The sequence below is a fragment of the Nyctereutes procyonoides genome, unplaced genomic scaffold (genome assembly GCF_905146905.1).
Source record: "Nyctereutes procyonoides isolate TBG_1078 unplaced genomic scaffold, NYPRO_anot_genome, whole genome shotgun sequence".
Classification (NCBI taxonomy): Eukaryota; Metazoa; Chordata; class Mammalia; order Carnivora; family Canidae; genus Nyctereutes; species Nyctereutes procyonoides.
The window spans coordinates 30,247,851-30,270,346 of NW_026575048.1; the positions used below are offsets into that span (position 1 = coordinate 30,247,851).

A 22,496-nucleotide genomic window follows, 5' to 3' on the forward strand; every position below is an offset into this window, starting at 1 on the left:
ACTATTGAGACAAAGGCCATGAAGAAAGGGATATTAGGCTAGTGGTCCAGATGTAACATAGTGAACACTTGGACTCATCATGTAGCTCAAGCATCTGAGCTGGAACTTTTGAAGCCAAGATGTGGAGATTATTAATAAGCTCAACCTTGCAGCATGGTGTTATGGTTTAAAGAGCTCCTGTGGCAAGTGCTGGCCCTTAGAGGGATCTCAGTATAACCCCAGACATGGATGCCCTGGACCATTTTCAATAGTAGTGCAGGTGGTAATGACAGAAGCAACAGTAACTGAGCCTGGAGGTTCTGCTGTGGACTAGTCTAATCCCCTTCTTTTCTGACTCTCTTTGGATTGAATAAAGCACCTAGTATTCTTGACCAATAAAGGAAGTGATGAGAAGCTTCAAAAAGTCAAGACTCAACTTCCTGCTAGTAGGGCATTAGAAGTTCAGGCAACTACCTAGAAAACTGGTATTTGCATCCCTCCTACTGTGGAGCAGGCTTGCAGGTTACATGAGGGATTCTTTCCTGAGGCTAGATTCCCAGAAAAAGGATTACCAATCAAAGGGCATGAACATTTTTATGACTCTTGGCCAAAAGTACAATTTCTTTTCAGAGGGATGCACTAATATCCACCATCTATTTCTCTATATCCTCTCCAGCAATGAATAATTAAGTGGATTTTCTTTTTGTCAAAACCAAGAATTCTTGAGAGGAGCAATCAGTGTGAGAAGCAGTGACCCACAGAGGGGTCAGTGCACTTGTGAAATCAGTAGCATTTTGAAACCCACTCACTGCCACTGGTTCCAAAATGTGCATTCCCAGGCTGCTTCCCACGTGCCTCATCCACACTCTCAGGGCTTCCCTTCTGCACCAGCCCTATCAGATTCTCATGCCTTTGCCCTCCTTTCCCGTGCTTCTTAAAGCCAGCATAGGAACAGATATGACAACAGTCACCTCTTCATGTGGCTCTAAATCAAAGTATCATCTCTCAAGTACATGCCTGCATCTCTTAAAGATTTAAGAATGAAAAGTTCTCTGCTAAAGGAACTTTGAGCTTAGATGTCCCAGACGGAGAATCTGTCAAAAGCCATACCTTTGACTTGAAGAGCAAAGGACCTCATCATCAGGCCATGATTTGAGAAGCACCAAGAGGCCAGAGCTTCAAAGCTGAGATCTGGAAGGTGGAATTGGCAGGGGGAAGATAAGAGCAGCCAAAGAAGACTGAGCCCACCAGAGGAATAAGGTGGTGGGGATCAAACATGAGATAAAGAACTGAAAGTAGAAGCCCCCCAGGCTGAAAACATGCCTCACTGATGTCACCATTTCACCCAGAGCCACTCCAAGGTGAGTGAAACTCACTTAAAATAAAAACCCGAAAGCATAACCCGAAAGTTATGCCTACAAATAAAGAGCAATTTAATAAATACTTGTCAATTATGTTTGTATAAATTGCATGTGAAGCATGAATGTTTTTAATCTTTTATACTCATGACACAAAAGCTTTTAGTCCTGTTTGTGGTTCTATCATTGCATAAGCCTAGGCAAGCCTTGCAATCTTGCTGGCCTTGACTTTTATTTATGGGCTATAGACGATTGCACGCTGCCTAATGGCCTGGGGGGCTGGTGAGGACGAGGAGGGGGAACTGAGTGGTTAAGCTGAAAGTCAGATGTGGTCTTTAGTGGTTGATGCCAAGCATTACCTATGGTCAAGGTCTAATCATGAAGAGCTGAAGATTAAATAACAAGGAGAATTGAATGCCTTGAGCTCATTGTCTCATGACATGGATGTGTAGTTAACAGCCTGCAGCCCAGATTTGAAAGATACTAATGGGAATATAACAAAAACCCCATAGAGAGTAAAGGGCAAAGGAAACTTAAAAATGAGAGGCAGGAAATAAATGTTATTTAATTTGGACATGTGCCCCCAATGCATCTGGAGGAAAATCAACAAAACATAGATATCAATGGAAAACCTAGAGCGATGAGCCATAATTACTCTCAAAAGATATGCAGACAGGAAATTGGATGGGAGCTTACAATGTTGTTTTGGGCTGCACAGATGGCCTTTTGGGCCTGCAAAGGGAAATGAGTTTATCTCTGAATGATCAAACGGAGTTGTACATAAAATCAGACTACAATTTGTCACAAGTCATCTCAGGATGGCCAGGGTTTTGATATACTGCAGGTCAGTCTACGATCCTGGCAGAGACATGGGTGCAGGGAAAGACATCTTTCTGGTTTATGGTCAGACATCTTCATGGGATCTTTGCCTTTGGCTAGCTCTGCCTCGTTAAATGTGTTCTAACTTGTCTAACCAATGGGTTTGGTTCAAGAAAATGGAGAGAAAAAAAATCTTCCATTCAAGGTTGTTGGAGGGACTCCAGATAAAGTATATGAAGTTCTCAGCACATGCAAAATGGCAAGTAAATGTCAGTCAGTAGCAGCAACCTGAGTAGAAATGAAAGTGGACTCCTAAGTTTTCAAACTCCACCCTCACTGAGTCTTTTTCTGCCTTAAGTGTTCCCACAGTCCTGATCCCTGCACCTGCACTCCTCACCCACAGCCAGTGGAAGCTCTGGGATTGTTTCATAAGAAGGTTTTGGGAGATGATACAAACTGCCTGCAGGAGGTATTCAGCTACTAGGAGAATGAGCTGTTACCTGAGTTTTCATGGTGGATGTGATCACTAGCTGCCCTGCTCACCAGCCAGTGCCAGCAGCTACAAATCCACCCAGAGAGTTGCTTAATGAACTTGATAGAATGGAAATCTAGGATATATTGTCTTTTAAACAATACATTTTTCCAGTGGCCAAGTATGTATGACACTTTCTTAGCATCTCCCTTCTACAAATTATGGTGGAATGCATTTTCAATACATGCTTTGCCAATTATTGTTCAAATGTTGCTTTTGATAATAACTTTGATCACATGCTTTGCCAGCTACTTTATGTATTTGTTCATACGATAATTTGGGCCACATGCTTTGCTATATGCTTATTGCAAACGCCATTAGAGATTGAGGCCCTAGCAGCCCGCCAAGTCACCTGCTGGCACCACCACAGCCTCCCAGCTCCAGAGGTAGTTTCTAGGAAAGCAGGAACCCATCCAAGCAATGGCCTTGACTCTGATACCAAAGTTACCACAGAGCCCCTGCTCACTATGCTGCATTCTCAAAATGAAAATGACAGCTGTGTCCATCAGAACCCACAGAACCCCTGAGAAATGAAAGAGGGAAGCAATGATAGGTAGAGGGAGGCTGGTGGGAAGATGTTACCCGCCCTGATGTTCCCAATCCTTGAGCCCTTTATGCTGAAAACTGTTTATGCCAGACAGACTCTAGATTTGGGCTGGATGTTGGCATGCTGTGGATGAGTCAGGATCTCTTGTCCTCACCCAAAAGAAAGTCATGTGTTGAACAGCACTTTGTCCTCTGTTCCCTTACTTTATTGTTTTCCTATAAATTATAGCATAGCCTTTGGGTCAGAAGGCTTCTCAGACAGAGAGAATTAAACTGAAAGCCTCAGAGTGACAGAATGAGTCAGAGTGATAGATCAAATATTGAACTATGAGAAAAAGAAATTGGAGAAGGTAAAAAATGGGATTCAGAAGTTTTAAGTTATGACTTCTAGAAAGCAGGCAGAAAACTTGAAGCCAGAGTAAAGAATATAAAGAAATTCATAAATGTTCACTATTTTAGCTAAGTTGAGGAAGAAGCATGAACTTCAATAGAAAAAAGTGTTTGGAGATGAACATGAAGGCCCATTCAAGATGTGGAGAAAATTAGGAGCAGAGAAATAAATGCAAAGAGAGACTATATTAAAGAGAAGTGGGACTCAAATAAAAGTTCACACACACACACACATACACACACAGAGAGATAAAACCAAAATATTTAGTGATTTCCTTTTCCTGTGGTCTGCTTTAGAATTCACCCCAAAGCCATTTGCTTTTGTGGTTATTCAGATTTTGTTTCTCCTTTCAACCTCCTACTGTCTAGTCCCTAATCCCCAGAGTTGGGGTAGAATAAGGGAGAGGAAGTGAAACTCAAATCTGTGTTTTACCCTCTGCTGGCCTTTTGGCTGAGAGATGTGAGGAGTGAAGAGGTGTCTGTGGCTACAGTGTGGTTTGGAGAATGTGCTGGTGCTGTTTGTTTATTTTTGTTTTTAGCTACTCTACTCAGATTACCCCAATTTACCACATCAAAAACTGTTTGGGCAGGAAAGAGAGAGACTCAACAAATGTGTTGAATGGCTCGACTCCGCTTTGCTCCTTTTCTTAAACATTCTTCAGTGGAGTCCTAGCAATAGGAACCCCAATGTTAGTGTCTGATTAATTGGGTCATCGATGATGTGCTAATAATTACTGGGAGACAAAGTGGGCTAAGACTTGCAGTAGCAAAAATACATTTTATAATGTATTCTTTAGAGTCAGAAACAAGGTAAATAGGAGGAAGTCTAAGCTACTCAGGAACATAAGCTGTTTTCAAATATTTCAGCAGTAAGTATTTGCTTACCAACAAGAAACATGCTAAATACAAATGGCATTTCTCAATTCGCTAAAGCAACCAGCAAACCCTTAACCTGGGTGTGCCCAATACACTTTCTTAGCCACTAGTTCATGTCCTTACATATACATGTTTGTTATAACCTGTTCCTCTTCCTAATTCTCAATATTTGAGATCATTCACTAACTTGGTCTCCCCTCCAGTCATTCAAAGTGGGGTTTTACTGTGATTTTCAAAACTATGTAACAAAGCAGGAAGAGGTATGATCTTCTAATATTGACTGTTCCTTTCTCCTTGTGTAATATAGAAAAGATTCTACACACTCCCTCCCCTAAAAAACAAAATTCTATCCAGCAAGATGACTTCAGGCTGGATGAAAAGAAAAAAACAAGCATCTCTGAGATCAGTAAAGATAGCAAATGTGATTTGTAAGAGGAGAAGGGATCTAAGAAGTTGAAAAGCCCAGCTCAAAGTGAGACGCCTTTCTCTTAGAACATGGATTCCAATTCTACTCCAATTCCATACCAACCTGGGTATAACCATCAGGAAATGTAAAGTCCCTTTCAGGCCATGCTCCATGACCTGGGAGAAACCCTACCCACCAGCATGCATCTGGAAAGGCACTAGCCATCCTGGGCTCCCCAAGAGCCCTGCACCTTGGGTTTTTTGAGAGAACCCCAAGCCCCATAAAAGAGATATACTACTCACCTCTATCCTTGATAGTAAGCATTTCTTCAGACTCCTCAAAAGAAGATAAGCCTTTTTTTTTTTGTCCTTCGAAAACTTGACACCTGAAAAAAAGGAAGCAAAGAGAAAAAGAAAAACATAGTGTATACCAGGAGTCTCATATTATCAGAGCCTCTTCTTCTGTGAATCTACTTTCCACTGAGCTAATGTCTGCCTTCTGACACGCTGACCACTCTACCCTAAATTCAACTCAGTAACTTGTTCAACTTTGACCAAAGACATTTTTAAGAAAAGCTCCATAATAGCATAACATTTTAGATATGACAAAGGCAATCAGTATCCATATAAAACTGATAAACAGGGATCCCTGGGTGGCGCAGCGGTTTGGCACCTGCCTTTGGCCCAGGGCGCGATCCTGGGGACCCGGGATCGAATCCCACATCGGGCTCCCGGTGCATGGAGCCTGCTTCTCCCTCTGCCTCTCTCTCTCTCTCTCTCTCTCTCTCTCTCTCTCTCTCTGTGACTATCATAAATAAATAAAAAAATAAAAAAATAAAAAAAATAAAACTGATAAACATGCATGATTCAAAGGAAGAAATTTTCCTCTATATATTATCTACTATTGATAAATCCTTGGTCAGTGAATCACCTCCTCTGATTTCTATCCATCCTCTTCACTATTCTTGGGAGGATAGGTCACATCAGGGATACTTCTCCACAATCTCACTGTAAATAAGTCAGGGATTCAGGTTAGGGCAGCTTTAAAAGATCAAATTCAGTTTTTTTGAGTACAAATATAAGACTGCGTGGCAACCTTCTGACTGGGGTGGTCTTTGGGTTTTGGGTTAGGCAATCCTCCGAGAGTACCATAGGGAGTGCCAGAGAAGTGGATGTCCCTATGGGACTTAACATAGCCATGAAGACTAAGTCCCATTTTCACTCATTCATAATCCATCTCCCATTCTCCCTTCCCAAGCCATTCTTGTCTTCTTCATACATTCTCACATGGTTTTCCCTGACCCTGTGTCCCAAAGAAGCCTAATTCATTCCTAGATCTCCCTGAAAGATTTCTCCTCCATGAAAATAAAGAATAGATAAAAATTATATCTAGTAATTCTTTTAGAAGTTAAATTGACTTGATTTCTAGTTGAAATCAACATTGGCCAGATGAGATGGTTTTCATGAGTGTTAATTCTTATTTTGACGGTGGAATCAGCACAATGGGCCATTGCATAGGTAAGTACACACCAAGTCAGCCAGTGAGATAAACAATACCTAGAGCCATAAATGCACTATCACAGGGCTCCTTCAAATGAATCTTTATTTATTTATTTAGTCTACAGCAGGAAGCCAAGTGCCTTACTTCAGTCCAGAGGAGGGATGCTGAGATACTGAATGAACCACATGCGGGTATCTAAGCTTCAGGAAATTCTAATTGACACTTTGACTGACAAAGCCCATCCTACTTGTACTATATTGAGCTGTTGTTTAAACCCTTTTTCGCATGTGATGAGCCCATATTCAGAATGTTTTGACTCAACATGCATAATGGCTTGGCAAAGGTTTGTGGGGAGGAGCACACTGTCACAGAAAGCAAGAGAAAAATAAGGCTGGGGCTTGGCACATTCTCTTAGAGCACATAGGCCTTCAGGAACCAGGCTTTCTGGTATTAAAAAAGCAAATAGAGACTCTATTCTCAATACCCCACTAATTTCCAGGTTACAATAAGTCAACAGACACTTTTTCCATGGCTTTATACTACAGAGCATTCCAATAAAGTGTATACTTGATCTACTAACATATGTTCTAAAAGGTAGAATAATTAGACGTTAGCCAATATCAGTTTTGGTTATTTTACCATCACAAACTTGTTTAAAATGGCCATCATTTCAGAGTTGACCACATGCAAGATACATATTGCTTTAATAAGTTTATTTATTTAACATCTGGAAGGGATACACATTTTGCTAGGACACACTGTTGCAAGGAGTTTATAAAGGATGTGGTGCTCACAGGACCAGAGGTTGTTAGCTCTAAGACTGCACATGCTGGTACTTGCCAGCATAAATGCCCACAATGCACATCTAGCCCCAGACTTACTCTCAGATTTCAGTGCCTCCAAAGAGAGTCCTTGGAAGTCACTATGAACACAGTTCATGCATAACGTTTTTGCCCTCAAAAAGACAGTCATCCTACAGCATCTGGGTGGCTCAGGTCATGATCCCAGGGTCCTGGGATTGAGCCCTGCATTGGGCTCCCTGGCCAGCAGGGAGCCTATTTCTCCCTCTGCTGCTCCCCCTGCTTGTGCTTGTTCTCTCTCTCTCTGTGTCAAATAAATAAATGAAATCTTAAAAAAAAAAAAAAAAGACAATCATTCTATTCCTGTGTTTCAGTGGAAGCTGTAGGTAATCCAAATTAAGAAGAGCTAGAATGGCTACAAAGAATGGACTGCACAGAATGCCATATTGAGTGATGTTTACTTTATTTTTCCATTAATGTGTAATCCAGTAAGGTTTTAAAGTCTCTTTGAGAATGAGTCCAACAAGAGTGAGAAAGATGGATTCAAAGGAGTATACAACATACAGAGATGTAGGGAGCAGATCAAGGCCTTGACATATATAATGTTGGTAAGAACACAAAGGAAGGGAAGAAAAGAAGGGACAATTAGATAAGAATTGATTAGCCTTGATACAGAGCAGAATTCTAATGAAGGGTCTTAAAATTCGCACTACTGGATCTGCTTAGTCACATATCCTCCCAGAACCAATCACAATGACCAAGGAGTCAACTATGGGGATCTGAGTCATATGCTCCACCCCCAGAATCAGATTCTGTAGAGACAAATGAATCCCCAAATTGAAATAAGGACTAATGGAGAAAAAAATAATAGAAGTTGCAGGATCAACCCCAAATATCTATTATATATTGTTTGGCTGAATCCCTTTCTCTTTTTTTCCATATCAAGTTTATTACTTTTCTGCTAGGTAAATGATTAAGTGGTTTGCCCCAAAGTTTCAAAAATGTATTACACAGAAATCAGAATCACTGTACTTATGATAGGGCTGAGAAAAAGAGCAAGTGTTTAACAAAATTTTTGAAAGGGTAAGAAAAGTAACTAGAGTGAATAGATTCAAGCTCTAGACAAATGCAACCAAGTCTTTGCCCCTGAAATATATTTTAGGCAGCATTCTCTAATGCCAGGTGAAGTCTGAGGCTGCCATATTCTGGGCATTTTTCTCCTCAGTTCAGTTGTCGGCTGGCTTGGTGGTTGGTGACCCAGTTATATGAGGTTACTTGTCACTCTGGCATTGATGATGAGTGGTGTGACAAAGTTTGATATAACTTTGAAAATTATTTTAAAATAACTCCAAATTATCCAGGTCTTTTTCCCCTACACTATTGCATAAGAAAGTCTTTAGCAACCAGTGGTACATGCTTCTGAGAAGCATTTGACCACAAGTGTCTTAGATTCAAAACACATTACTTTGTGGGAAGAAAGGCACTAACCAGCACACAGACCCATCCTAATTTGGAATGGACTTAACTTCTGGATTCTAGACATTGCCTCACAATGCTATTAAAAACAGTAAGTGCCTCATTAAAACTCCAAGAGGCTGAGCCTATGAACAGGGACTAACAGAGTCCTTAGAAAAGGTAACTGGACAGCATTTCTAAATTTTGAGCTATCTGGCTGGCTAAGGCAGATGATCTCATGGCAGGGATGGCTTTCAGAATATTCGACAATGACCAAGCAGGGCAGACAGCCAACCAACCTAAATAGTCACTGATTCTCACATGCTACCTTTCCTCACCAGTTAAATATCAGACCTACTCCATGGACAGGGCAAATCTGAAGGGGGAGACTCATATAAGGCTGCACTGAAGCAAGTGAAGGCTGGTCTGAGTGGCAAGATGGGGAATCAGCCCACTTCTCCTAAGTCAATGCAGCCAACATGTTTCAAGGAGGAGGCACTGATGAAAAGAAGAAGGGAAAGGAATGGAAGAAGAAGTGGGAGGCAAGTGGAGATGAATGAGGATAGAGCAGAAGCAGAGGAAGAGAGGGAGGAAAAATGAACAGAGGAGAGAATGAAGGAACATGGAATAACAGACCAGGAATAAACAAGAACAGTGAAGAAGACTGAGGAAAGAGGAGGAAATTCAGATACTTAGAGGAAGAAAAAGAATAAGGATGAAAGGGAAAGCAGAAAAAGGAGAGGTGTTAGGGATCAATAAAAAATGGTAGTGTTTATGAGTGATCATTGTCTCTCATGTGTGTGATGCAGGAGTCTGCAGACTTTTTCTGTAAAGGAGTTGACAGCAACTATTTAAGTTTTGTGGATGGTGTGGTCGTTGTCGTTCAACTACGTGACTCCAGTAACATGGAAGCAGTCCCAGACAGTAAGTACACAAAGGGGTAGGTCTGTGTCCCAGTGACAGCCCAGTCAGCCCATGGGTCATAATTTGCTGACTCCCACACACAAGGGTAGTTTTGACACTTCTGGTACCTCCACAGCACCTAGCACAGACCCAGGCACAAAATACTAGAAATATTAAAACCTCCTGAAAGAGCTATTTTACAGGCAGAAAAAGAAGGTCAAAATGGCAGCCATTTTCAATGGCTTTTTATAACTTTTAGCCTACAAAATGGCAGTTTCCAGTGATTCAACCTATCACTTCCTTAATTGGCCATCTGTTGCCCAGATCATATGACACTCTCACTCCCAAATACATCTTAAAACAATGTACACAGAAGAGAAGCACTAGGTGGCTGATTGAGAGCTGTATTCAGTACTGACTGTTAAGCTTTCAGACTGAGAGTTCTCTATGCCCTATAGGTAATGGCTCCACAGAGTTTAGATCCCAATACGGCTTCAGATACCAACACCAAAACCAAAACCAAAACCAAAACCCCTTTTTTGTCTCTTTAATGTATACCCTCCTCTTTCTCCTCATCTTTGACTTCTAGAATATCCCCAGCTTAACTGCAGAGCTAGGTTCTTCAACCACCCAAAACAGCCTATGGTGCCTAGGAACAGCTTCAGTGATGGGAGGTATCAAGACGTGGCCAAGAGGGGCTCCCCAGGAGTTGGAGCAAGCTTAACTCTCAAGCTCAGTATCAGAGAGATAGCTGACTCTCCGCAGGCTCAGACTTCTGACAGTGACCTCACATTCTCTTGTTTTGTGATTGAAAAAGAGTACCTTGCAGCCTCTGACACAGGCAGCTCTTACTTGACAATTGGGTTTCTGTGTGGGGAAGGCAGTCACTATTCCATGGCCTATGAAGCACCATGTAGGACGTGTGAGGTTGATCTGGTGACTGGTTTTCTTTCATTAATGTTCATTTGGTACCTGGCACCATGGCCATCCTTCCATTCGTTTTGGCTCCTGAACTTGACCGTTCTTCAGCCACTAGGAGTTTTTGAAGTCCTTCTCACATCATTTCCCAGGGCAGCACAAGCCACCTTGTGAATTACCAGAGTTAAAAAATGCCCCCGAGGGACATCATCTTGAAACCACATGATGAGAGACACCGTCACATGATTGTAAATAAAGCTTGATGATACCAAACATTTAGAAAAAGGAAAAGCTAGCACAGGTCTAGCATGAGCACCTGCTCTGCATTCCAAAGGGAACACACAGCTCTTGTAGGAAGGGAATCCTAACATGTTACTCTCCAAGTAAATAAAATGCTGAAATGCTTTTGTAGGCATTTTGCCTTTGCAGAAAAAAAATTCAGTTTGTATTTAGGAATGAATGAATGCACATGGGTGTGTTTGCATGAGCACATTTGCTTCAAAACATTTTCTAGTAACTGCTGACAGCAGCAACCCTAAGCCACCAGACACCCAGTTCTCATCTTGAAATGGACTGTTTTCCCAGAGCAGCAGCTGTGATGCTCCATAGAATCATTCCTGGCCTCCCCAGTCTCTGAAATCTGCAGATCCTGACCCTTCCTCCCTGGCCTCATCTGTCTCCCTGAGCTTCCCTGCTCCTGTCACGCAAAGTTACTCAATACCCAGTAGGAGCTAACTAGAGCCAAGGAACCATGTTCCCACGGCTCCCATCTTGCAATTCACTTTGTGCGGCTGGGTTCCTCTGCACTGCCACCCTGGGGCACAGAGGGGAGAGAGCTTCATAATTCACATCCCTAGCTTTGGTCAGATCAGCCCTCCTCCTTTGTCCCACACCAGTCCCTCCTGCCCCTGGTTGAACCCATTCCCCACACCCTCTGTCTGTAGCCCAGTACATGCTGTTTCTCTTTGTGACCAAATTTCACAGCAGATTGTGTGCAGTTTAGTAATATCACCAGTAGCACTTCATCTTTTTCAATCTATTTAGAGATCATGCTGAAATCTACCAAGCCAGGGGCACCTGGGTGGTTCAGTCCATTAAGGGTCTGCCTTTGGCTTGGGTCATGATCTCAGGGTCCTGGGATGGAGCCCCACTCCCTGCTCAGTGGGGGGCCTGCTTCTCCCTCTCCCTCTGTCCCTCCTCCCTACTTTCTCTCTCCCTCTCTCTCTCTTAAATCAATAAAATCTTAAAAAAAAAAGAAAGAAAAGAAAAGAAAAAGAAATCTACCAAACTAGCTCTCTTATCTGCATTATCTTCCATAGTCTTTTCTCTTTGAGGCTTTAGTTCATACCATTTCATATGATATAAGAGACAAGCTTCATTTAAGAGAGATTTAATAAATTTTTCTAGTCTCTATATCTTCCTCTATAAAATAGTGTTAATACTGTCTTACTATCTCCCCAGGAGTAAGAAAATCTATGTGAAATTCCTAGCATTGAACCTGATTCATAACTGGTACACAACATATGTTCATAGCAACCTTCCCACCACCATAGCCACATGGTGTGACTAAAGTCAATTCAGATTGTCAGGTCACACTCTGGACCAGTAGTTCTCAACCTTGGGAGCATAATATAGCTACCTGGGAGCTTTAAAAAGCACTTGTGTGGGGAGCCATCATCCCCTCCTACCCTTAAATATCCCAAGTGGCCAACCTCCCTCACTTCTTCTTTTGAATTTAGGCATCAATATTCCTAGGTGTCAGCCCCTGCCACCAAACCAGACATTTGGTTTTCTTCCTCTTCCTTCTCTCTTTCTCTGCTTTCCACAAAGCTTTGGGGACTATTTGTTACATAGCAATAGATATCTAGTACACTCCTCATATCACAACATAGTACAGTTATGTCCCTGACTTTAGATAGATTTTCATTTTTATATGACTTGTTTCCCAGAAATAAAAATTGTCATCAAAATTGTATCAGACTGCTCCATTAGCTATGTTTTAAAAAATGAATGCCTGAAGCCATGGGACAAGGGAAGGAGAGGCAGGACTTCCAGATGCATGGCCTAACTATAGCTGTGCTGCTCTGTGCCCTGGCCCAGGCTGCGCGTGCAGGGCATCCCACCTACAGGCTCCTAAACATTCAATCTGGAGCCCTTGATGGACACAAAGTCGGTGACTGACAGGGTGGCTCAGACCCTGCTGTGGACTGAGCTCTTCCAAGACTGAGCAGGGTCCTGAATGTCCTGTTCTGGGACCCGGCCACCATCAACTACCCAAGGACCCACTGAGCCCGCGCTTCCATCTGGAGAGGGGCACTGCACCATGCGTAAGCTCTTCCAGGCTGTGCACCCTGTCCGGGCCATCACCAGCGAGGCTGAGCCCCGGGGCCCACGTCACCCGCAGGACCACCAGCTAGGACATCCACAAGGCCAAGTGCATCTACTGCAGCATCTACCGGGAGGCCTACCCTGTGGCGGCATAGTTGAGGGCCTCAACTTGAGTTCTCCACAGGGATGCATGAGGAGCTGCTGTACAACAAGGAGAAGTGGCTCAACTGGGCCTAGGAGGAGGCCGAGATGCAGCCAACATCCAGGCCCATTACCCCTACCACTGACACCCCACCAACCCCCGCCTGTAGCCCACAGCCCCCGCAGCCCAATACAAAAGCTCTGCCTTTCCCCCACACTCAAAATAATGGTTTCTTTAGCAGCCCTCGGTTCTCACTGGTGGGGCTGTGTTGAGGCTCCATCTCTTAAGAAGTGAAAGATTACTTCCCCTCTTGAGAATATTGGATAATTCATCAGTGGGAAACTCGTTGTAGAGCCTTCCTACCTGACCAATAAATATGACCAATGATGCCCATGAGTTCCTTCTGTTCTTGGAATAGACATTACTTCTTCAGGGACAGCTTGGCTGACTGACAAGTCCCTATATTTCTTCTCTCGTGGAACCAATACAAATCAATACTTTAAAACAGATATATACTTAATATTTTTTTGAGAATGCTTATGTATACTAATAAACTGCATTCACCTTTCTTTTGTATCAGAATTACATTTTTATACACGTATTGCTTAAGAGTATTATGATGAATGCATGGCCTTTCACAGACTCATCCTGTACCAATTTACCATCATTATATTCATATTCATTATTTGATGTTCATATGCCTTTTTTTTTCCTGTCCCCCAACTGGATTCAACTGATTTCCAAGAAATTCTGATTGCTTTGAGAAAGGAATAATGTTAGAAATGACAGTCCAAGCTTCTTGCCTGTGTGTTACAGAGAAGTGCCAGGCCTTTAGCCACTGTTGCTTGGGGCCTATTTTGTGACAGAGCCAGGAATGATGTTTTCATAGGGTAGAAATTCATGCTGATTTTCCTTATGTAGCATACTATGTTGCTGTAATATTTCTGTCAGCCAGGGTCTCATAATAAAAATAGAGTGACTATTCTTAGAAAGTCTAAAGGTAGGCAGTTTCCCAGCCAAGCAGTGAGGCAGAAGCCCTCAGAGGCATGTCCTCCCCAAGATAGCATCACACAACCTTGCCTGGGTCCTCAGAGAGAAGAGGGCTCAAGCTTCCTCAATGGCACTCCCTGGCCCACTGATTATTTCCCAGAGCTGCTTCCTTTTTTAAAACAGATTTATTTACTCATTTTAGAGAAAGTGAGTGAGAGAGAGAGAGAGCATGAGTGGAAGGGGCAGAGAGAGAGAGGGAGAGAGAATCTCAAGCAGATGCAATGCAGAGCATGGAGCTAAACATGGGGCTCGATCCCATGACGCAGAGATCACAACCTAAGTGAAAACCCTTAACCAACTGCACCACCCAGATGACCCCAAAGCTGCATTTCTATTAGGACTAACACTTCATCTGCACTTTGCCTGCTGCTTTACTCCCTCACTGTCTTTCTTTGCCAAGCAGCCTCAGTGCTCCACTCTAGGGTGCTCAGGACCGAGAGGGTTTCTAGGATGCAGGATTTTCCATTTTCAAAAACCAAACAGTCCCCAGGCCAACTGGGATGAAGTGGTCATTCCATCGCCAGTGACCTAATAGCAGGATAGCTAAAGCAATTCATCACTTCTACACTCTGCTTGATGGAATACTGGAAGATGGAATACAAATATGCTTGAGATTTACATGTAAGGCAATCATTCATGTGAATTTAAGAGTCATACTGCAGTGCAGACTAATTCTTCAGCTCATACAGCCAAGATAATTACATGCAAAGCTGGAAGAGGCTGAGGTGTTTAACCTAGAAAACACACAGCTGTGAACAATTTTCTCATTCAAAAAGCCCTGGTCTTCCAGCTGCAAAACCTGGTTTCCCCTCCCTATCTCAGAGGGCCCTACAGAAGGTAGGTCTGAAAAACTAATCCTGGATAGCAGATTCCCCAAGAGGGAGAGGTACAGAGAGTAAAGCCCGTAGGAGTTTTCTTTACCCACAAACACCCTCCCTCCTTACCCAAAACACCCTCCTGCCTCTCACCTTTGAATGATCACAGGTCATTTGGATTCCATAATCAACCAGTTCAATACAAGGTTTATTTTTCCATTTGAAACTCAAAAACTTGAAACCCAAGGGATGTTATTTTACCCACTGTCAAACTGAATCTGTTCATTGTAAGATGCCACAGCACTGCTTTTTGCTGTGCAACCATCCAGTTGAAATACAAATGAATGTGAACCTTCTATCTAAAATACTTCATCATGAAATTTTCCATGCATTAAATAATTGAAAGGCCAAACCACTGATCAGGTTGTAAAGTTGTGAAATTCTCTCAATTCTGAAAGGTAGTTTGAAATTAAACCAAAAAATACCTATGGTCTCAGGAGCAGCCACCGTGATTTGTAATCCAATACGGAAAGAGCTATGGAGAAAATGATGACCTTGTGTAAGGTATGTGCACTCTTCCTTAGAGTTCTTCCCTCCAAGGTCAGAGGGCCCATCTCGCTGCCCTATGTGGTCCCCTTGTGGCCTGGAAGTGTCCATTCACCACCAAGTTTACTTCTGAACACTAGGTTACCATAGCATACTTAACTATATTTTCTGAAAGAAGTACCTCAACCTTGTATATTGGCACAAGCTAACTATAAACCTACAAAAGAAAAGGATCCCACATCCTCTGGCCATTTATGGACATAGTACTTGGGGGGCGGGGGAGGGAGAAGAAACTTGAAATTCTCTGTCCCCTACGTTAAGAAAGTCCTCTGTAAGAGCTCTTGTCGGATTAGAGCTGACAATAGCATGGACAGCCCAGTCACGCCATGGAATTCTTCCCAGATCCCAGTTTCATAATTCACCCTCTCCCATGCGGCCTCTATTATTACATTTAGAAGACTTTTCTTAATAAGGGTCACTTATGGGATCCTAACTGGGAATGTAAGAGAGAAGAAGTTTAATAGCTATTCCAGGACTCATGACATTGTAAAACAAAGGGTGGATTTTAAGACTAAAAACTTAGCACTGAGTGCAACTTCCACCAGACACTAGATGTGCTGACCTGGGAAAGCTGCTTGCCCTCTCTGAGCTTCAGTTTTTTCATCTGTCAGTTGTTCAATGGGCTTGGTCATTTGCAATAATTTTTATTATTTTCTAAAGTCCCCTTTAGGTATTGTGAGGGGGGATGGTTGGATGGATGGATGGATGGACAGACAGATGGTTAGAAAAATGATAGATGAGTGGGCAGATGGATAGATATGTTATAGGCTGAACTATGTCTCCTTAAAATTCATTTCTTGATGTCTTAATCCCCAGTAACTCAGATTGTGGCTGTATTTGTAGATAGGGTCTTTAAAGGAGTAATTAAGATACAATGAAGTCATAAGGGTGGCCCCTGATCTATTAGGACTAGTGTCCTTTTAAGAAAAGGAAATTAGGACAGATACACACACAAAAAAAATGGCCATTCCTAAGCCAAGGAGAGAGTCCTCAAAACAAAACAAAACACAAAACAAAACAAAATCAACCCTGTTGACACCTTGATCTCAGACTCATAGCTTCCAGAACCATGAAAAAAATAAATTTCTGTTGTTTAAACCACTCAGTCTATGGTACTTTGTTATGGTAGCCTTAGAGAACTAGCACAGGTAGTTGGATGGATGGATAGATAGATACATAGATACAGAAACAGATGATAATCTGGAGCAGAGAGACCTATTGTTAGTAAGATTCTGGTGTTTAAAGTGAGCAAATCCAATAAGAAGCATCCCTTTTTGTGATGCTATCCTGGCAGAGCCAACAATTTCTGTGTAGATGTGCTATGTATTACAAAGAGTCTTCTGCAATTTCCAAATATAAAAAGATAGTCATCTGAGAAGCCCACATCCCCACTTTTTCAAGCCACCAACTCTTTCCACAAGGTCATGAGAAAATTATTGTAACAGGAGACTCCAGAGTCATGTCAACTCTTTATTGCAAACTGGACCTTGGGCCTGAGCCTTAGCCGAGCTGGGCTGATCTGCTGATCCAGGCTGCACAGGTACAAAGAAAGGACTTCTGTTGCCCAGAAGCCTTGGCAGCCCAGACCAAAAGTAATAGAGCTAACTTGGCCTCTTCTCTGAGGCTCACACTTTCACCTGGTAGCCTAAGGTCTAGCAACTTGAAAAAGTCAGGAAGAATGAACCCAAAGAACAAAAGGAATGAGAGCTCTCCTCCCTGGGGTTAAGAGCAGTTGGCCTGAGTCATCCTTCCCTGGGCAATACCCTGTTCCTGCCTGGCCTTCCCAGAACAGGATGCTCCCACACATAATGCAGCCCCAAGCACTTTGTGCTCCTCCAGAAGCCTAGGAGCAAGATTCCAAATGTGAAGAAAATGATCCAAGAAAGAAAAGTCAGAGTCAATGGCATTAGTATGTAAATACCTTTAAACTCTCCTAAAATCTCCCCAGTAGTATCCTCCCTCTTGACATGGATCACACTCCTTTTTCCCAATCGTGGAGCTCTGAGGGTGGGGTGGAAAACAGAGAGTGACCTGGAAAAAGCACTAAAGTATAAGAGGCCATTACCAAGAGGTTTCATTACCAAGATGTCTATGTTTTTCCATGAACAATTATTCAGTGCATCTCGATGCTAAGCACTGTCCTAGGAGCTCATCCCACTAGATGAGCCTGGCCCTGGTAAGGAATGTGAGAGTAAAGTGTGGTACTCAGAGCCTGGCAAGAATTAATTGTCTTACCTCTCTTCTGGATTCCAACTGTCCCTTCTCTGAATTGTTCTTTTTGTGTTGTCTGACGTTGACATCCTCTGCACATCTTTCCCTCTAAAGTCCTCTGGGAATAAGGCTATGCTTCACTCATTTGTGGGCTTTTGGTACCTCCCAGCCCAATCCCTACTCACATGCAAGTTGGTTCAATGTTTGGGGAAGGAAGGAGGGGAGAGAGGATGGAAACTTATGGCTTGCTTCTGAAGACTTCTTACTTATTCAAGGAAGAATTAACTTTCAATGATTATTGGTCACATATTTTGAACTCTCCACCTCACCACTGCCATATATTTATACTATGGACCAACCCAACTGAAATGGACTTACATTTTAAATGTGTCATTTTGCAGAGTAAAGCATACATCACCAAGGGGCTCTCAGAAACAGACCATGCCACCATCTTACCGAGAGTGATGATTTCAGCACAGCACACCAGGGTCTCGGACACTGCATGTCCTTAATATGTGAGACATTCATTAGAGGGGCTTTCCCAACTGTTATTTTCATAAACCACCAGATTAATATAGGGGATTTTTCTTGCATTTGTTTGGAGACATTTTATCCTGATGTAGAACATTCAAACTCCACTGCTTACAAATAAGCTACAACCTTTCCTCTCAGTTGTCCCTTGGCCTTCGATCTCATCCCAGCTGAAGCAACAAGTATGCTTAATTTTGGTTTGTTGTCCTTCTAATATAGAAAGCACTTCAGGTCAAAGAACTGAGAGAATATAAATGCTGACCTTACATGTTTCATTATTTGTGGTTTCCTATGTACTTACTGTAGTGTGGACTTTCCCCCCCTTCATCCCCTTACCCGCACCCCCCCCCTTACCCCTGGGGCCCTTAGGATTAAACCAAAGTATTGTTCTAGCTTTAAAGCAACAGCTTCTTTACTTAGTTACAGCCATGAGAGGCCTACCAGAGTTCAACAACCACAAAATTCCATCAGGAGTCAACATTTCCCAATCACAAGCCTGAGGGGCCTTCCCGGGGCCATCAGGCTCAATGCTGCCTCCTCAGAGGGTCCATGGGCCACCCAAGATGGCTGGTTGTCTGCGTCATATGTTTCTTTTTCCAGCCAACTATCTTTGAAAGAAAGAAAAAGAAAAGATCTCTTTGCACCCATTTCTTTCCCAAAAATCCTGTTTAATGAATTCCTTATTAGGCCAAATCCAATGCGCTGAAGTATGTGCCGAGCACGGCACTCTGCACAAAAGGAGTCTGAAAATAGCCAGCAGCTAATGTAAGGAGAGCACACGTGAAAGGATTCGGTGAGGAGTTTCCCATCAGTGGCTGGAGGTCCACCACTGCCTCGCTATTTGCAGATTTGGGCTGAGCTATGCACTACATTGTTCATGTAAAGAAAAAGCAGCCGTTCTCCCTGAGTGCCCCTTCCCTGCTCCGAATGGCTGCGATCAACAGCCCCAAGACCCTAATTGCCACAGCCTATTAGAAATAATGAGACTTCCATGGCAGAAGCCAAGGGTAAAAGCGACATCTCACAACACGAAAGGTTAATATCAACATATACTGCCAGTGAGTGCAAAGGGCACGTCAATTGGTGGCTCATTACCGCGGGTTGACCCATGGGGAAAGTGTCATTCTGCAGAGAGGCTTTCTCAGGATGTGGCAGCAAAAGTTACAAAAGATAAGGACTTGCCTATGGAACACGCTCAACTAATGAGAGCTGGAAATTGTTTGAAACATCCCGATGACCTCACAGATGGGGGATGCTGATTAAGGTGGCTACATGAGGCTCCTTTCTTGTCTGACAGCCCATTGAGAAGCTTTGGTGAGATGTGACTAACCGGCCGTGAAGGTGTCTCCATCTTCCCTGACATGGTCCATGCTTTGGGCAAAACAAACATGAAAAATAAGTCTAAACCGACATGCATGTTTGAGTTGAGTTTTCAGAGACATGCTTTGGGAAAAGAACACTGGTGGGACTGTGAGCTATGATTCCTTTATGGCAAAGGGGGTCTGTGACTCCTTGCGTGACTAATCGCATGACTGCGCTGGGGGGGAGCCAACAGCAAATTTAGGTCTTGAACACTTGACAAAACAACTCTACTGTTCTCTGGGTGAAATTCTATGGAGCTTCATGTGTAATTAAATGAAAGTTTCACAAGAGTCTACACCTCAATCATTCAATGCTGATATGTGGCACAAAGAACGGATTTGGCCACATCAAAATACATCCACGGAACAATAGGGAAATGAAACCAGATTTTTGTCTGCTTTGCTGGATGTTTTCTGAGACAGAGATGTTCAAAAAAGCCACCCTGGAGTTCTCTTGACCTTCATTTAGAGCCTGAGACTCTGAAAAGAGATCACCATTATGGATGCCCTGTCCCTTTCTCATACTACAGATAAGGATGAGGGTGTATATTGTACTGTTTGTCTTAACTCTTTCTCTAGAAAAGCCATAAGTAATGCTGGCCTGTTTACCACCTCACTTAAAATTGCAAGAATCACTCATATCTTACAAAAATAGTCAGATCTCAGAAAAAGAGCTTATCATTGAATTAAATAAAGTTAGATGAGGATTTTTATAATGAGATTCAGGAATATTTTGTTCAAGCATTTCTAACTGGTTGTACTAGTTACAAATTGCTTTATAATAAATTATCACAAAACATAGTGACTTAAACAGCAATAAACTTTTATTATCTCATATAGTTTCTGTGAGCAACCACATAGGTTGCAGTAAGATGTTGACCAGAGCTGAGATATCATGTAAAGCCTTGTCAGGGGGTGGAGGATTTGCTTCCAAGGTAGCTCACTCACATGTCTGGCAAATTAGTGCTGATTGTATTATGGAGGCACTAGCCAGCTCCTGCCACATCCTTACTATAGAGCTACTTGAGTGTTCTTACTACACGGCCACTAGCTTTTCCCAGAGTGATAATCCAAAAGAGAGAAAGATAGAAGCCATAACTTCTTTAGTGACTTGGCCTCAGAAATCATGCCTCATCATATCCACAATATCCTAGTGGTTACACTTCAAACTATTTGATGGGAGAGGGGACTACCCATGGGTATGAATACCAGGAGGCAAGAATCTTTAGGAGCCATCTTGGAGAATGAATACCACATGACTTTTTAAAATATTAAAAATATATCAGACTGGTAAAAAGAAAAAAAAAAGGAATATGATTGTTAATCCAGTCACCCAGAATTCTACAGAGACAAAACCAAAAAACAAAAGTCCATGGTAAAATTTCTGAAGAAAATATGCTCCATTCAACTAAAAAAAAGTCTTTTAAGTATACCTATATTCTGTGCCTGTAAGGCCAAAGTAAAGAGGCAAATTAAGAGCTTATTCAAGAGAAGTTAAGCTTGATAGATTTTTTAAAAACAAAGGTTCTTTTTAAAACAACTCTTTTGACCTCAAGAGCAGGATTTTTTTTTACCTAAAGCATCTAGAAAATTTCATAGTCTCCCTTTTTAAGTGCATATCCATGGATGGTTTATAATCATTCATCAATGTGCCAACTACAGAGAATTCAAAAGGAACGTGGTGAGAAAAATCAAAATTGGATAATCCATTTTAGGCAGAGACACCCTTTTCAGGGAACTGGACTTGATAAACCTGTGAGGAGTCCCTGTGAGTAAGGAAATGACCAAGGTTTATACCATATATATATTTTTTGATATATTTTATAAATCAGCTTTATATATATATTTATAAAATATATCAAAATTTATCTCATAAAAGAAATTTTTATTTAAGTACTTAATGAACAAAAAAAGTACTTAATGAACAAGTTTAATGAATGAACTTTTCTTGTTTCTTTATAGAATATTATAGACTTGTTCACCTAGTTCAGGATTATCACAAAATTAGATAGTCCGTCCTCTAATTTATATTAAATTCCTATTTTCTAAGAACAACAACTTTCTTTTTTTTTTTTAGATTTTATTTATTTATTCATGATAGACATAGAGAGAGAGAGAGAGAGGCAGAGACACAGGCAGAGGGAGAAGGAGGCTCCACGCTGGGAGCCTGATGTGGGACTCGACCCCGGGACTCCAGGATCGCGCCCTGGGCCAAAGGCAGGCGCCAAACCACTGAGCCACCCAGGGATCCCTAAGAACAACAACTTTCTTAAACCTCTTTTCTTTTTGTCTACCATCCCAACTATTCTGATCTAAATAAATGGAGAGACAGACCATGACCAGAGATTAGAAAATTCTATTATTAAAATGGCAACATTGCCCAAATTCTCCCCAAGATTCAACACAATCCTCATCAAAATTCCTACTGGCATTTTTGTAGAAACTGACAAACTAATTCTAAGATTTATATGGAACTTCAAAGAACCTAGAAGAGCCAAAGGAATTTTAATAAGGAACAAAGCTGAAGAACCTCTTCTACTTGATTTTAATACTTAAAATAAAGCTATACTGATTCAGACTGTTGGGTACTGTCTAGGAATAGATATATAGATCAATGAAAAAGAATAGTCAAAAAACAAAGTGACTTTTGACAAAAATACCAAAGCAATTTAATAGGAAAATAAAGGTTTTTCCAATAAATGTTCAAGGAACTAAGTATTCATATTTTTAAAATAAGTATCAATCCTTAATGACTACAATACACAAAAATCAACTCAAAAGGTATCCAGTAGCTTAATGTGAAGCCTGAAACTACAAAACTTCCAGAAAACACAGGAAAAAATACTTTAGACCTTAGGGCAGACAAAGATTTCTTAAATATGACACCAAAATCATTATCTAAAAGAAAGCATATTGAAAACTAAACTGTATCAAAATCTAAAACTTTTGCTCTTTGCTCTGACACCAATA

At 41.8% G+C, this 22,496-nt stretch overlaps 1 pseudogene; it reads left to right on the forward strand.

The window, feature by feature from the left end:
• The first annotated feature begins 12,537 nt into the window (after window positions 1-12,537).
• LOC129510858 (NADH dehydrogenase [ubiquinone] iron-sulfur protein 8, mitochondrial-like) lies at window positions 12,538-13,047 on the forward strand (annotated as a pseudogene).
• The last annotated feature ends 9,449 nt before the right edge of the window (window positions 13,048-22,496 follow it).